Raw genomic sequence first — 16,647 nt, 5'->3', positions numbered from 1 at the left:
TACTAGTGCTACTGTCACATAGGAACCCACCAGAAACAAAATACTAGTGCTACTGTCACATAGGAACCCACCAGAAACAAAATACTAGTGCTACGGTCACATAGGAACCCACCAGAAACAAGATACTAGTGCTACTGTCGCATAGGAACCCACCAGAAACAAAATACTAGTGCTACTGTCACATAGGAACCCACCAGAAACAAAATACTAGTGCTACTGTCACATAGGAACCCACCGGAAAAACAAAATACTAGTGCTACTGTCACATAGGAACCCACCAGAAACAAAATACTAGTGCTACTGTCACATAGGAACCCACCAGAAACAAAATACTAGTGCTACTGTCACATAGGAACCCACCAGAAACAAGATACAGACACATAGGACACATGGCTCACACAACACATAACTACACAGTAGTACACAAAGTAGTATCATATTGAATATCTGTATCGAATCCCAGGTATCGTCCTATCATATTGAATATCTGTATCGAATCCCAGGTATCGTATTGTTACTTACCGGTATTAAACATTTTCAAATAATACCCAGCACTACACATAGGGACCCCCAATCTAATAAGAAACAAGCATTTCATTATAAAGTATTCTGTATTTTGGTCTGAGAAATAAAAAATAAACTTGAACTAATAATAACTGTAACTGAGGGGTACAATTCCCTGACTGTATTACTAGATATGATACTTACTACCACTACCTTTGTACTTAATATTCGGCCACCCAGTACACGGCATAAATATATTATCATAAACACTCACGTAGATGAAACGGATCCAACACAAATGTACGAAGTCGAAGTATGCGTTTATTACTACACAGCAATGGTGTGTAGAGCAAGCACTTAATCACTTAATTACATTTATGAATTGAAATAGTATGCACTTTTATGGCAAAGAGTATTCGTCGGTATATCAATAGAGAATGTCCAATCTCTGATGGCGCAGGTGGTAAATATACGACCTGGAATAGTTAAGGAATAACAGCAATGATACTTTAATGATTATATACTAGATACACTAAGGGGGGGTTAATCCGGTCGCTTGTAAGCCGACAGGAGTAGGAGGGGGGGGGGGGGGGTAGAATCCGGCTGCCTCGTCCGGCCAAGGGTATCCCAGGTGAACCCACTGTAGTGCCGTTCAATGCGCCGGCGATCCTTGGACCACAGATGAAAGCAGGTGGACTCTTTGTGGGCCGGCTCTCTCCGGTCCACGGGGGAGAGACGTGAAGCGACCTCGTCTTGCAGAGCGTCTCCTCACCTTGCGTCCTCTCCAGGGGGGGGGGTTCCAACACACGGCAGTGTCGGGGGTCTTTATCCATGGAATAATCAAAGTATACAAAGCATAATCCGTGCCTGGGAAGGCGGGCTGTCGTCGGTAGAATAATCCGGTATACAGGTCCACTCGCTCGTCGGCTCTGGGGCTCCTCGGGTGCAGCTTCACATGGGGTCAACCACCCTGGGTAAGCAGCCAGTTCTCTGCCCGAAACGATGGGGTACTGACTACGGTAGTATTCTCACCGCACGAAGCACTATATATTAACAGACTATTATTAGCTTAATAGACTACGTCCAACTCGACGATATAGTGCCAAATATGACTATTCAAATATTAATATACACGATGTCTCAATACCGATGGTAGGCGAACTTGGCCTTACTCCCACACGTGGCGTCGCGGGGAGGCTTTACGTCTGTGACTCTATTGGAGGGTAAGAAACTGGACTGAAAAGAAAGTCCTACTTTAGTAGCGCAGTATATATACGCACTATGAACAAATAGTCCCATTAGTGGTGCGGTAGCCAGATTCCTACGCGGAACTAGGACTTGTTCGTACATGTGGAGCGGTACGTTTGAACTGGGTCTGAGGGGTATGGCAGCCTGGCACCAAGGTCTCGACCAATAGTAGAATGGAGACTATTATGGGATGTTCAGTAGGCTAGAATGGATATTCAATGCATATTGTACAAGGAATATACAAGGGATATCAGGGAATATTAGAGAATATACAAATACAATTAAATATATATATATAAATAAATATATATATTCGGTTTAATCTGGCCCTTCACAACAGCCACCCCCTGAATAGGTCCCAGACCTAATCAGTTAAACAGAGACAGATTAATCGCGTTGTCTATTTACACATAAGGGTTTGCTGTAGGGGTCAGTCAACTTCACAAAGTCATAGGGTTGTAGGGTCATGGTCATCATCGATTGTGTCTGGGAGTCGAGGCAGTTCTATGAGCCTCGCCACGGGACGGGTGTAAGTGCGACCCTGGACGAGCACTTCAGCTGCTCGGACCTTGCCGTCGGCACCGGTGATCACTTTGCTTACGCGGCCGGCCGGCCACATAGCTCTGGGCAGTGATTGATCAATAATCATGACGACTGTTCCTTCTGTCAAATTGTCTCTCTCCTTTACCCACTTCTGGCGGGTCTGTAGAGACGGTAGGTAGTGCAGTAGGAAACTGTTCCAAAACATGTCGGCTAATACTTGGCTGTACCTCCACATTCGTCGGCCGTTCGCTTCTTCAGGCCGGTACATTGTCTGGGGTAATGCAGGATCTAGCCGCCCCATCAGGAGTGTGTTGGGGGTAACTGGGTCGATATCCGCCACATCACTGGAGACATATCCGAGGGGCTTCGAGTTAAGTACTCCCTCAATCTCCGTGAGGACTGTCATTAGGACTTCTTCCGCCACAGTCTGGGCCCCAAGTACTGCGTACAGGGCTGTCTTTATGGAGCGCACTTCTCGTTCCCAAGTGCCACCGAAGTGGGGTGCGTTTGGGGGGTTGAATTGGAAATCAACCTGTGCTGGAGCGAGGTGGGTCTTAAGTTCTGGGCCCATAGCTTGGAAGCTCTCTCTCAGCTCTCTTTCGCCGCCTTTGAAGTTTGTCCCATGATCGGACAATAGGGTAGACGGTCTTCCTTTCCGTGATGTGAATCTACGGAAGGCCATAAGGAATGAGTCTGTGCTCATGGTCGGGAGAAGCTCGATGTGTATCGCTCTGGTGGTCATGCATTTGAATACAATACCCCACCGCTTCTCGGTTCCTCTTCCTTTCTTTATGTGCAGCGGGCCAAAGCAGTCCATACCCGTTGAGTGGAATGGCTTGTCACCGATTCGGAGGCGACATGGAGGAAGGTCAGCCATCCTTGGTATGCTGGGCTGCGCGCGCCACTTGCGGCAGTCTAGACATGTTCGCTGGAAGCGTCGTACCGCCTCTCTTCCTTGTAGGATCCAGTAACGACGTCTGATTTCCGCGAAGACTCTTTCTGCTCCTGCGTGATGTACATCCTCATCGTATTTCTTTATAATCAGCTCTGTGACCTTGTGTCGGCTGTTCAATACGATCGGGTATTTAATGTCATCCGGTAGATTGGGGGCTCTGCGTAGGCGACCACCCACTCTGATGAGCTGTCTTGTTACTCACTGTTTGATGTTGTTGATAGTTGCATCCGATGGGTTCGAACCGGTTGAGTTTTATGGAAGGAGTTGCGTAAAGTTTCAAACAATAACGGAGCAAACAAATGAAACAAAACAGGCTCCAGACTTGTACTAAAGAGGTTTCAAAACAAACAGGCGCAGCAAAAGGGTTTCAAATAAACTCATAATGATTCTAAACAAAGTCTTTCTTTTCAGTCTTTCATTCATTCAATCTGCGCTGTGTGTGTGTGTAGCAAGCGAGCGGTTGAAAAACTGTTTCTCGTCTGGCGTGCGTTTACACACAGCTGTGCCATAATTAATAGGAGAACCATGGTGCCATTTTACGAGGCGACCAGTGGCGGCGCTATTTAGTCAAAACTATTAAATCAAATGAAATGGCTCCTACATTACCGGCCCCTATTGTTGAAATGGCTCCTACAGAGGGTATGAGCGTCGCTCTCGGGGGCCAGATGAATTAATCTGCTGTCGGATGGGACGGGCTTTCCTCCCTGTAGACAGGCCAATTCATCGGGGAACGAGTCTCTCTGGGCTCGCTGCAGTAGAAGCAATTCTGCTTCCTCGTAGTTAGCTGCTGACATATCAGCAGCTAACTCCGGGTGGTACCACAGGAATGTTCTTTGTTGTGCACTCTCTATGGACGTGCAATCGTCTATGTTAGGGTCGGTGGAGGCTACGGTGCTCAATCCACAGAACACAGACTTCTTATTTTCCACCTCCTCTGGACTTGCTTCCCTCGGGATAGGCATGGGCCACTGTCCTTCCGGGAGTCTTAGGAATGCGGGGCCGTCACTGTAGACATTGCGACGGGTGAGGTCATCCAGGGGCATCCCCCGGGTGATGACGTCAGCTGGGTTCTGTTTTGTATCAACGTAGCGCCACTCTGTTTCTCCGGTTAACTCTTCGGTTAAGTCTTGAATCTCGGTGACTCTGACTCCCACGAAGACTTTGTACTTGCATGAGTCCGATTTGATCCAGGCGAGTACCGTCGTGGAATCTGACCACAGGATTGTTCTAGACACCGGTATGGTGAGCTCACGTTGGATGAGCGTGGCTAGGTGCGCTCCGGCTAGGGCTGCGCAGAGCTCTAGACGTGGGATAGATTGTTGCTTGCGTGGGGCTATTCTCGAGCGGGCGAGGACAAATGCTGTGTAGATCTCTCCCCCCTGGTCTTGGGCCCGCAAGTAGGCTACTGATCCGTATGCGACCTCTGAGGCGTCACTGAAGACGTGTAAGTCCATTTTACATGTCTCTGGCCTCACCGTGGGTGGGAAGTAGCTTCGGCGCATATTAACGCCTGGGAGTGAGTGGAGCTCCATCTCCCACTCTCTCCAGGTGGATGCAAGGTGTGCGGGAATGGGGTCGTCCCAGCCCTGGTCCTTGTCCCACAATGCTCGTACAATCATTTTTGCCCTGGTGGTGTACGGTAGAATACATCCTAGCGGGTCATATTGTCGGGCGAGTGTTGTGTACACACTCCGTCTGGTGGTCGGCGCCGCCGCCGGCCTTCCCTGCTCCGTAGTCAGGGGCTTGTGTCTGTAGTGAAGCGAATCTGTTTTGAATCGCCACACCAATCCCAGGGTCATCTCCTGGGCTTCTCCCGGGATTGTAGCCATCCAGGTCTCGCTGCTGGCTGCCTTGTCCTCGGAGGAGAGGCTGCGCAGTACTTGCGGATCGCTGCTGGCCCACTGCCTGAGATCAAAGCCGCCTTTGATCAATGAGGCGTGGAGTTTAATCAGGAGAGCCTCGGCTTCTTCTTGGGTTGAAAGGCTTTGTAGACAGTTGTCTACGTAGAAGCTGTTCTTTACGCTGTGTCGGACCTCTTCGTCCGCTGCTGGGTCCTCTGCTACATGTTTCTGTAGTGCAAATGTAGCACAGCAGGGGCTGCACGTCGTTCCGAAGGGGAGGACTTCCCATTGGTAGATGGCTGGGTGCTCATCTCCTGGCTTCTCTCTCCATAGGAACCGTAACAGGGGCTTGTCCGCCTCTACTAATCTCACCTGCAGGAACATTCCTTTAATGTCCCCGCTGATGGCCACCTTTTCCTGGTGGAAGCGGAGTAGAACGCCGAGTAGGGAGGGGCCGAGTGTGGGACCGGGCAGTAACTCTTTATTTAGATTTTGGGATCCGATCCGGTAGCTGCAGTTAAACACCATGCGGTCTTCACCGTTGTGATGGACCTTGTGGTGGGGCACGTACCACGATTCAGTGGTCTGGTCAGCCTCTTTAATGTCCATCTTTGTGACGTGTCCCGCTGTGATGAGCTTCTCAATCTCAGCGCGGTATACACTCTCTTGGGCGGGGTTCTTGGCTAAGCGCCGCTCCGTGTTCAGCAGGTACCGTTCTGTGGCGTCTGTCTTGGCGTGGAAAGTAGGCATTCCTTCTCGCCGCAGGAGTGGCGTGGCGTATCTCAACACGCCGTTGACCGGGACTCTCTTGGTCCCTGTCTCGAGGAGGTGAATGGCGTAAATGTCATCTTTAGAGCGAATGTCTTTCTTTCCGTTCTTAAAGGGCATTTGTTCCAAGGTCCATAGCCGCTCTACGTGTTGCAGGAGTGCGGTTTCTCCCTCTGTGACTCGGGAGTGGAGACATCTAGTGGCTGTACTTCGGTTGAGAGATTTGGCGAGCAGGCCTTGGAGAGTCCATCCCAAACGGGTCTCGACTGCTGCAGGACAGCCTCGGGGTCCGGTATGAACCCGGTCTATCGGGACAATGAGGTCTGCATGGTCGGAGCCTATCAACAGGGTCGGCATAGCATTGTCTATGAGCGGGATCGGTAACTTGCGCAGATGTGCATATTTCTCCATCAGCTTGGCGACGGGGTATGTGTACCGCGACAGCCCTATTTCTTGGCTGGTGAAAGCGTCTGTAATCTGGTACCGTCGCTCAGGCTGGCCGCTTGCTGCGATAGAGAATGAGACATTCTCGCCCTTTATCGTCTTCAAATCTCGTCTTATTGTCCGAATTGTCATTTGGGTTTCGCTTCCCCGCAGCCCTAGCTGGGCCGCAGCGGAGGCGAGCAGCAGGGTCTTCTCTGACCCGTCATCGAGGACGGCGTAAGTGTCCAGGACTTTATTCTGGTAGCTTAGTGTCACACGCACTACTTTTAGGAGTACTCGGGCTCCACTGCTGCTGGCGGGATCGATGTACATGACGCTCGCTTTGCGGCTGGATGGTGCAGGTGAAGGGCGCCGTCTGTTACTGTCGTGAAGTATGTCCAGATGGGCTCCATCGCACTTGGTGCACCTTTTCTTTAAGCGGCATTCGGCTGCCATGTGTGAGCGCGCACAGCGAAAACAGCGCTTGTTGGACTTTATCCATTGACCTGCTTCCTCCGCGTTCAGCTTGGGGAAGGAGTCACATTGCGCTAGCCAGTGTTCTTTCTCACAGTAGGGGCACACTATCTTCCACTTCTCCGTTCTGGAGGGGGTACTGTGGCTCCTGCTGCTCGGTACTGACTCCGATTGGTGCATCACAGTCACCGATCTTCTTCCATCATTTAATCGTCTGGTTCCTTCTCTGGAGCCAGGGGTGCTCCGTCCGAATGTATCTAGCCGTAGGCTGCTGACTTCTCTCGCCAGGAAGTCTGCTAGATCGAGGAGGTTCGGTTCGGGGCCATTCGGGTCTCTGTGGTCCCTCTGCCGCCTAAAGCGCTCCTGACGAGCGGGCGGCAGCTTCTCCAGAATCCTTTCCACATTTGAGTTGGCGTAAAGTTCATGCCTCCCCTTCTCTCTTTGCGCTCCCAACATCCCTACCAGGGACTGCACTCTGATGGACAGGTCGTCCAGTGCTCGATTGTCTATTGCTGGGGGTAAGCGGTCGATGTGTCGGATCTCCTGGATCACGTAATCCCATATGCGCCCATACCTCTGGTCCAATGCTACCAGCGCTGCTGTGTATGGGGTGGTGGAAGTCGCGTAGGCGAGCGCTATATTATGTGCGCGGGGCACCTTTAAGTGCTTCAGTAGGATGGCGTATTTGTGGCGTTCATCCAATACATCCACCAACATGGTCTCCAGACACATGCGGAGTTCTGTATACTGGGCCCGGTTCTCTTGGGTGAAGTCGGGTACCATAGGCGTGCCAATGTATGACGCTGACTGTGGATACATCGGCGAGCGTTGGGGGAGAGGCCTCCTAGGCGAGTCTCCTCCCGCTCCTTGGTATGGGCTGGTACCGGCAGTGTACCATGGCCCGCTTGTCCAGGTGCTGTTCCTCGGTGCGGGTCGTGCGTCGTGCTCACCCGTGTATAGAGTCGGGGGTCTCTAGCGCAGCTCCGCGGGGGTATAGCCTGGGCTGTACCGGACCTCCTGGTCCGGTAGAGTACTGTGCTGTCTTCGGGCGTGGTTCTCCTCCTCTTCCTCTTCATCTTCAGTTAGGTCATCCAGTGCTTGTAGTCTCTGGTTTAGCCTCTCCACAGGATATGCTGCTCCTTCCCGGTTGCTAGGTCTCGCTTGGACCGGTGGGGGGAGGTGGTCTGTGGGGGGTATAGACCTCGTCTGTTGGTCAAGTTCAGGGTTGTTTACTCGGCTAGGGGATGCCGCCCTGGAGGTGTGTCTAGACGAGTTCCTGGAGCCTCTGGCGGAGGGAGAGGGTGTTGTCCGTCTGATCAGCTGTTCTATTAGTTGCGACTGCTGTCTGTCGCGCGCTGCGTCCCGTTGAGCACCGGCTCGTTCTCGGGCCACATTCTCTTCCATCTGAATGCGTCTTATTTCTAGACGTATCTGCTCGTGTTCGCTTCGCTGCTGGATCTGCAGTCGGTCGCGTTCAGCAGCGGCGTTCAGGCTGATGAGGAAGGCCTGCTGTAGGGTCCTCTCTGCCTCGCTGGGAGAAGGCGGTTGTATAGGGGAGCCTTCCCTCGGGGTACTCCTTGCGGAGCCTTGGAGCTCTATCTCCACGGTGCTCTCCCCGTCTTCTTCCGTGCCGAGTTCTCTCTCGGTAGCGTTGTATTCCTCCCGGGACTCATCATCAAGTCATGTCTGGTTCCCACTGGTCCCCACCGTGAACTTGGTCAGTTACATTAGAGCCCGTAGGGGCCTCTATGGTCGGGGTAGTCTGGGCGTTGGGGTTAGACATACTTTTACTTTCTAGTTTTACCGCGTTTACTGTTAGTAGAAGACTAGGTTGTTGACTGACAGCGTAAGCCTCTAAGTACTGAGGGAGCCGTCGTTCGCGCTGCGGGCGTTGGTTAGGAGGATCGTTTCGTGGAGTGTTCATCATAGGCCATTTCAATATTAATAACACTATATTAATATTACACTAATTACCCTCCGGCTCGAAGGACCAATTGTAACTGAGGGGTACAATTCCCTGACTGTATTACTAGATATGATACTTACTACCACTACCTTTGTACTTAATATTCGGCCACCCAGTACACGGCATAAATATATTATCATAAACACTCTCACGTAGATGAAACGGATCCAACACAAATGTACGAAGTCGAAGTATGCGTTTATTACTACACAGCAATGGTGTGTAGAGCAAGCACTTAATCACTTAATTACATTTATGAATTGAAATAGTATGCACTTTTATGGCAAAGAGTATTCGTCGGTATATCAATAGAGAATGTCCAATCTCTGATGGCGCAGGTGGTAAATATACGACCTGGAATAGTTAAGGAATAACAGCAATGATACTTTAATGATTATATACTAGAGACACTAAGGGGGGGTTAATCCGGTCGCTTGTAAGCCGACAGGAGTAGGAGGGGGGGGGGGGGTAGAATCCGGCTGCCTCGTCCGGCCAAGGGTATCCCAGGTGAACCCACTGTAGTGCCGTTCAATGCGCCGGCGATCCTTGGACCACAGATGAAAGCAGGTGGACTCTTTGTGGGCCGGCTCTCTCCGGTCCACGGGGGAGAGACGTGAAGCGACCTCGTCTTGCAGAGCGTCTCCTCACCTTGCGTCCTCTCCAGGGGGGGGGGTTCCAACACACAGCAGTGTCGGGGGTCTTTATCCATGGAATAATCAAAGTATACAAAGCATAATCCGTGCCTGGGAAGGCGGGCTGTCGTCGGTAGAATAATCCGGTATACAGGTCCACTCGCTCGTCGGCTCTGGGGCTCCTCGGGTGCAGCTTCACATGGGGTCAACCACCCTGGGTAAGCAGCCAGTTCTCTGCCCGAAACGATGGGGTACTGACTACGGTAGTATTCTCACCGCACGAAGCACTATATATTAACAGACTATTATTAGCTTAATAGACTACGTCCAACTCGACGATATAGTGCCAAATATGACTATTCAAATATTAATATACACGATGTCTCAATACCGATGGTAGGCGAACTTGGCCTTACTCCCACACGTGGCGTCGCGGGGAGGCTTTACGTCTGTGACTCTATTGGAGGGTAAGAAACTGGACTGAAAAGGAAGTCCTACTTTAGTAGCGCAGTATATATACGCACTATGAACAAATAGTCCCATTAGTGGTGCGGTAGCCAGATTCCTACGCGGAACTAGGACTTGTTCGTACATGTGGAGCGGTACGTTTGAACTGGGTCTGAGGGGTATGGCAGCCTGGCACCAAGGTCTCGACCAATAGTAGAATGGAGACTATTATGGGATGTTCAGTAGGCTAGAATGGATATTCAATGCATATTGTACAAGGAATATACAAGGGATATCAGGGAATATTAGAGAATATACAAATACAATTAAATATATATATATAAATAAATATATATATTCGGTTTAATCTGGCCCTTCACAACAATAACCATGTTTATGATGCTATTATTAACACTTAATATAGTCTTATTCATACATAATAATGTTAGTAAGCATCTTATAAGGGCCTTATTACCTATTAACTAACGCTTAATATAAAGTGTTACCGTGGTCAGTCAATCTGATTGTTTTGGCCCACTGGTCTAGTTATGTCAGAGGGACATCAAGTGGAATAAATAGGTCATCTGACTCAAGAGTTCTCTCTCTCTCTCTCTCTCTCTCTCTCTCTCTCTCTCTCTCTCTCTCTCTCTCTCTCTCTCTCTCTCTCTCTCTCTCTCTTGGCGAGGGGACAGAGCTTATCGAAGGAGGTCGAGAGGGAGGTTGCCGTATCTGAAGGGGGGAGAGCAGAGAAGGTCTCACTCAAGGTTAGGGCTGGCAGGACGTCAGAGGAGAGAGAGTGGAGGGGGACGGGGAGGAGGGGAGGTTGTGTCTGACAGTTTGAGTTGGAGCGGGTGGTTTGGGGTTTAGCCCTGAGAGTTGGTGAGAAGGGTAGAAAGAAGGGCTCTGATACATTCAGGGGAGTTTTCGTGGTGTTGTTTACTGTACGCTGCCAGGAGGGAGAGGTCAGAGGTCAGTGCCTCCACCACGTTTGGAGGATCTGGGCGTGTGCTGCAGATTATTTGTATTTGTATTTATTGGTTTAAAATACAGAGACAGTGCATATTAAGGAACATTTGACTGTAAATATGCCAGTTTAGCCAAATTGGCTAATTTTCAACTGTAGTCTCTGGGGCAGGTGACATGAGCACAACAATAATTAAAACATAGTAGGAATCAGTATAGGTTACAATACACTAAAATACATACAAATAAATACATTAAAATACATTACAATACAACCCCTCAGTTAAAATGGTCGCACACTTGACCATCTCTCAACCATGATTTTAAGTTAGTTTTAAATTAAATGTAACTTTGATACTCCATGAGCCGTGTTGGCAGACTGTTCCAGGTGTGGGCTGCTCTCACAGAAAAGGCTGTCTGACTAAAAGCAGACCTCCTGTTTGGGACTACACAGTCCCCTCTGACTACAGACCTGGTATATCTGTCAGCAGATACTTTCTGTTTTATGAAAGTACAGAGGGGGGGGGGGGGGGGGGGGGGGGGGAGCCAAGCCATGTAGGATTTTATAGGTAAGGCAGGCATCTTTGAATTTGACAAGATTGTCCCAGCTCAGTAGGTTCTGGTTTGCTATGCCGCAGGTGTGGTGGAGTTCTCTGGTGTTATCCAGGTCTCTGTGAGTCTCTTGCTCCAGTTAATAATACAGTCACCCCATGCTCAGCAAACGTGCCGTCGGTAAATAAAGGTCATGTGAATATTGGCAAAATAATCTTAAAATCAATTGTAAAGCTGATAGGAAGCCGATGCAGGGACTTTAACACTGTAGTGCTGTGTGTCTGCTCTTGGTCGAGGCTCTAACAGCAGCATACTGTATTAACTGGAGCTGAGATAGTCATAAAAAAAAAACATGCATTAATATCTCTGAACTTTGAATTTTGAACTCTATACCCAATAGCTCTGGTACCCATACTGTACGAAAGTTGAACTCTGTTGCCTATACTAAATTTATACCTACCTACTGCCAGGTATATATATATATATATATATATATATATATATATATATATATATATATATATATATATATATATATATATATATATATATATATATATATATATATATATATATATATATATATATATATATATATATATATTCTTATAATATATAAATAATCACCTGTACATTGTATATTACTATTGCACTTTACGGTTACACTTGCACTCTGGTTGGATGCCAAACTTATTTCCATTGTACTGTACTTGTGCTGTATACATTCGACGATACATTTGAATCTAATCTAATCTAATGTGTTCGTTTGAGAGAGCAAAGGCCTGACTCTGGCAGTGTTTCTTTAAATGATAAAAGGTTGTCTTGGTTATACATTTCACATTGTTTTGGGCATTGAAGGTCAAACCCACTGTCCAAGATGACACCTATTTGTGGTAGTTGTTGAACCTGAGCCACCGGGAGTGTCTTCCTCCAGGGCTCTCTAACACAGGGACACAGATCAGTGTCTTCCTCCAGGGCTCTCTAACACAGGGACACAGATCAGTGTCTTCCTGCAGGGCTCTCTAACACAGGGACACAGAGCAGTGTCTTCCTGCAGGGCTCTCTAACACAGGGACACAGAGCAGTGTCTTCCTGCAGGGCTCTCTAACACAGGGACACAGATCAGTGTCTTCCTGCAGGGCTCTCTAACACAGGGACACAGATCAGTGTCTTCCTACAGGGCTCTCTAACACAGGGACACAGATCAGTGTCTTCCTGCAGGGCTCTCTAACACAGGGACACAGATCAGTGTCTTCCTCCAGGGCTCTCTAACACAGGGACACAGATCAGTGTCTTCCTCCAGGGCTCTCTAACACAGGGACACAGAGCAGTGTCTTCCTCCAGGGCTCTCTAACACAGGGACACAGATCAGTGTCTTCCTCCAGGGCTCTCTAACACAGGGACACAGATCAATGTCTTCCTACAGGGCTCTCTAACACAGGGACACAGATCAGTGTCTTCCTCCAGGGCTCTCTAACACAGGGACACAGATCAGTGTCTTCCTCCAGGGCTCTCTAACACAGGGACACAGATCAGTGTCTTCCTCCAGGGCTCTCTAACACAGGGACACAGAGCAGTGTCTTCCTGCAGGGCTCTCTAACACAGGGACACAGAGCAGTGTCTTCCTCCAGGGCTCTCTAACACAGGGACACAGAGCAGTGTCTTCCTCCAGGGCTCTCTAACACAGGGACACAGATCAGTGTCTTCCTGCAGGGCTCTCTAACACAGGGACACAGACCAGTGTCTTCCTCCAGGGCTCTCTAACACAGGGACACAGATCAGTGTCTTCCTGCAGGGCTCTCTAACACAGGGACACAGAGCAGTGTCTTCCTGCAGGGCTCTCTAACACAGGGACACAGATCAGTGTCTTCCTCCAGGGCTCTCTAACACAGGGACACAGAGCAGATCAGTGTCTTCCTCCAGGGCTCTCTAACACAGGGACACAGATCAGTGTCTTCCTACAGGGCTCTCTAACACAGGGACACAGATCATCAGTGTCTTCCTCCAGGGCTCTCTAACACAGGGACACAGATCAGCAGTGTCTTCCTGCAGGGCTCTCTAACACAGGGACACAGAGCAGTGTCTTCCTCCAGGGCTCTCTAACACAGGGACACAGAGCAGTGTCTTCCTCCAGGGCTCTCTAACACAGGGACACAGATCAGTGTCTTCCTCCAGGGCTCTCTAACACAGGGACACAGAGCAGTGTCTTCCTGCAGGGCTCTCTAACACAGGGACACAGATCAGTGTCTTCCTCCAGGGCTCTCTAACACAGGGACACAGATCAGTGTCTTCCTGCAGGGCTCTCTAACACAGGGACACAGATCAGTGTCTTCCTCCAGGGCTCTCTAACACAGGGACACAGAGCAGTGTCTTCCTCCAGGGCTCTCTAACACAGGGACACAGATCAGTGTCTTCCTCCAGGGCTCTCTAACACAGGGACACAGAGCAGTGTCTTCCTCCAGGGCTCTCTAACACAGGGACACAGATCAGTGTCTTCCTCCAGGGCTCTCTAACACAGGGACACAGATCAGTGTCTTCCTGCAGGGCTCTCTAACACAGGGACACAGATCAGTGTCTTCCTCCAGGGCTCTCTAACACAGGGACACAGATCAGTGTCTTCCTGCAGGGCTCTCTAACACAGGGACACAGAGCAGTGTCTTCCTGCAGGGCTCTCTAACACAGGGACACAGATCAGTGTCTTCCTACAGGGCTCTCTAACACAGGGACACAGATCAGTGTCTTCCTGCAGGGCTCTCTAACACAGGGACACAGATCAGCAGTGTCTTCCTCCAGGGCTCTCTAACACAGGGACACAGATCAGTGTCTTCCTCCAGGGCTCTCTAACACAGGGACACAGATCAGTGTCTTCCTCCAGGGCTCTCTAACACAGGGACACAGATCAGTGTCTTCCTCCAGGGCTCTCTAACACAGGGACACAGAGCAGTGTCTTCCTCCAGGGCTCTCTAACACAGGGACAGGGGCAGAGATTGTACTAACAGCAGACCTATATTGAAGATGTGTGGCAAGATGTTACAAGCCAAGGGTTAGATTGGGTTGGGTTTGGTTGGGCTGGCCTGGGTTGGGCTGGGTTGGGTTAGATTGGGTTAGATTGGGTTGGGTTAGGTTGGGTTAGCAACCTTTCACAAGAGGATGAGGTCACAACATTCCCTCTCGGGCTGGGCTGGGTTAGGGTTAGGGTTAGGGTTAGCAACCTTTCACAAGAGGATCAGGTCACAACATTCCCTCTCGGGCTGGGCTGGGTTAGGGTTAGGGTTAGGGTTAGCAACCTTTCACAATTGATGTCACTAGACTCGTAAGAAGAGGATGAGGTCACAACATTCTCTCTGAAGTCATTCAGCTCTCAACGCTACTTCTCACGCCATTTATATTCAAGTTGTAACAAGGGAAGCCATATTGGAACATGTCTGCGATGATGACACTGATTGACACTAATCCCCTTATTATGATTCTAGCCACTAACTGGCTGCTAAACCATCATCATGACACAACAGTCCCGGCTGGCTTCAGCCAGGGTTCTAGAGCTACAGGCTGGAGAAGCACATGAACCCGGACTAACCTCGAACCATTTGATTACTCTGCACTTTCACTGTTTTCTTCTAGGTCAGTAACAAGGACACAGTGGCATCCTGTAGATGCAAAGCATTCTTGCATAGAGTGAACCGCAAAGGGCCATGCCTGCCTTTGAGCCACCATTAGGGGCAGAGCAGCTAAGTGTGAGTGAATGAATGAGTGGATGAATGAATTATCATTACATTTATACAGCTCTTTTCTAGACACTCAAAGTGCTTTAAGGTAAGGTAGAAATGGCCTCCTTCACCACCACTGGTAGCACCCAACCTTGGGCAACAAAGGCTCAATGGCTACCATACACTGGCACCAGGCACACATCACACTACTACACAATGACTGAACGGCTCAGGAGAGGTATTGATATCAGCCAAATTAGGAGAGGGATTATTAGGTGGCCTTGATGTCAGAGACCTGGTTGGGAATTTGTCCAGTAAACTTGGGGAACCCCCTACTCTTTGTGATAGGTGCCCTGGGTTCTTTAACAACCAAATTTAGTCGGACCTCGGTTTAATGTCTCATCTAAAGGACGTCACTCACAACTGTACAGTGTCCCTGTCAGCATTGTTACTGCCAGGTCCAGAGGACAGAGTGCTCCCTGCTGGACAACAACACCACCAGGTCCAGAGGACAGAGTGCTCCCTGCTGGACACCAACACCACCAGGTCCAGAGGACAGAGTGCTCCCTGCTGGACAACAACACCACCAGGTCCAGAGGACAGAGTGCTCCCTGCTGGACACCAACACCACCAGGTCCAGAGGACAGAGTGCTCCCTGCTGGACAACAACACCACCAGGTCCAGAGGACAGAGTGCTCCCTGCTGGACAACAACACCACCAGGTCCAGAGGACAGAGTGCTCCCTGCTGGACAACAACACCACCAGGTCCAGAGGACAGAGATCTTCCGAGCATGAGTCCGGAGCTCTGCCCATGATGCCACGCTGCCCGACATGAGTGAGTTATGAGTGAGTGAGTGAGTGAGTTAGTGACATTGCTGGCCATATAGGTTGCTGGCCATATTCTAAAAAGGTCCTAAAAGACGGTTTCCTGTTAGAGCTTATGTCACTCCTGAAAGCACATGGTGAGTGAATGAACGAGACAGTTTAACAGCATTAGTAACCATGGAGACGATACCATCACCATGGATACGATGGAGCAATGAGGAGAAAATTAGGTCAGAGGAGACAGGATCAATAACCTACCTACCTGTCTGTCTGTCTGTCTGTCTGTCTGTCTGTCTGTCTGTCTGTCTGTCTGTCTGTCTGTCTGTCTGTCTGTCTGTCTGTCTGTCTGTCTGTCTGTCTGTCTGTCTGTCTGTCTGTCTGTCTGTCTGTCTGTCTGTCTACACCCCCTCTCTCACTTTCTCTCTCTCTCTCTCTCTCTCTCTCTCTCTCTCTCTCTCTCTCTCTCTCTCTCTCTCTCTCTCTCTCTCTCTATCTCTCTCTCTCTCTCACACACACACACACACACACACACACACACACACACACACACACACACTCTCTCTCTCTCTCTCTCTCTCTCTCTCTCTCTCTCTGATAGCAGCAGCAAACTACAAAGGGTATGGGCATAGGGTAAACACACACATACACACACACACGCTCTCTCTCTTTCTCTCTCTCTCTCTCACACACACACACACACACACACTCTCTCTCTCTCTCTGATAGCAGCAGCAAACTAACACAACGTATAGACATAGGGTGAACACACACTCACGTTTGCAAACCTTTCCGTTAACA

The sequence above is a fragment of the Notolepis coatsorum genome, assembly GCF_963971535.1.
Source record: "Notolepis coatsorum genome assembly, chromosome: 6".
Lineage (NCBI taxonomy): Eukaryota > Metazoa > Chordata > Actinopteri > Aulopiformes > Paralepididae > Notolepis > Notolepis coatsorum.
Note: the sequence above shows the minus strand (reverse complement) of the source record.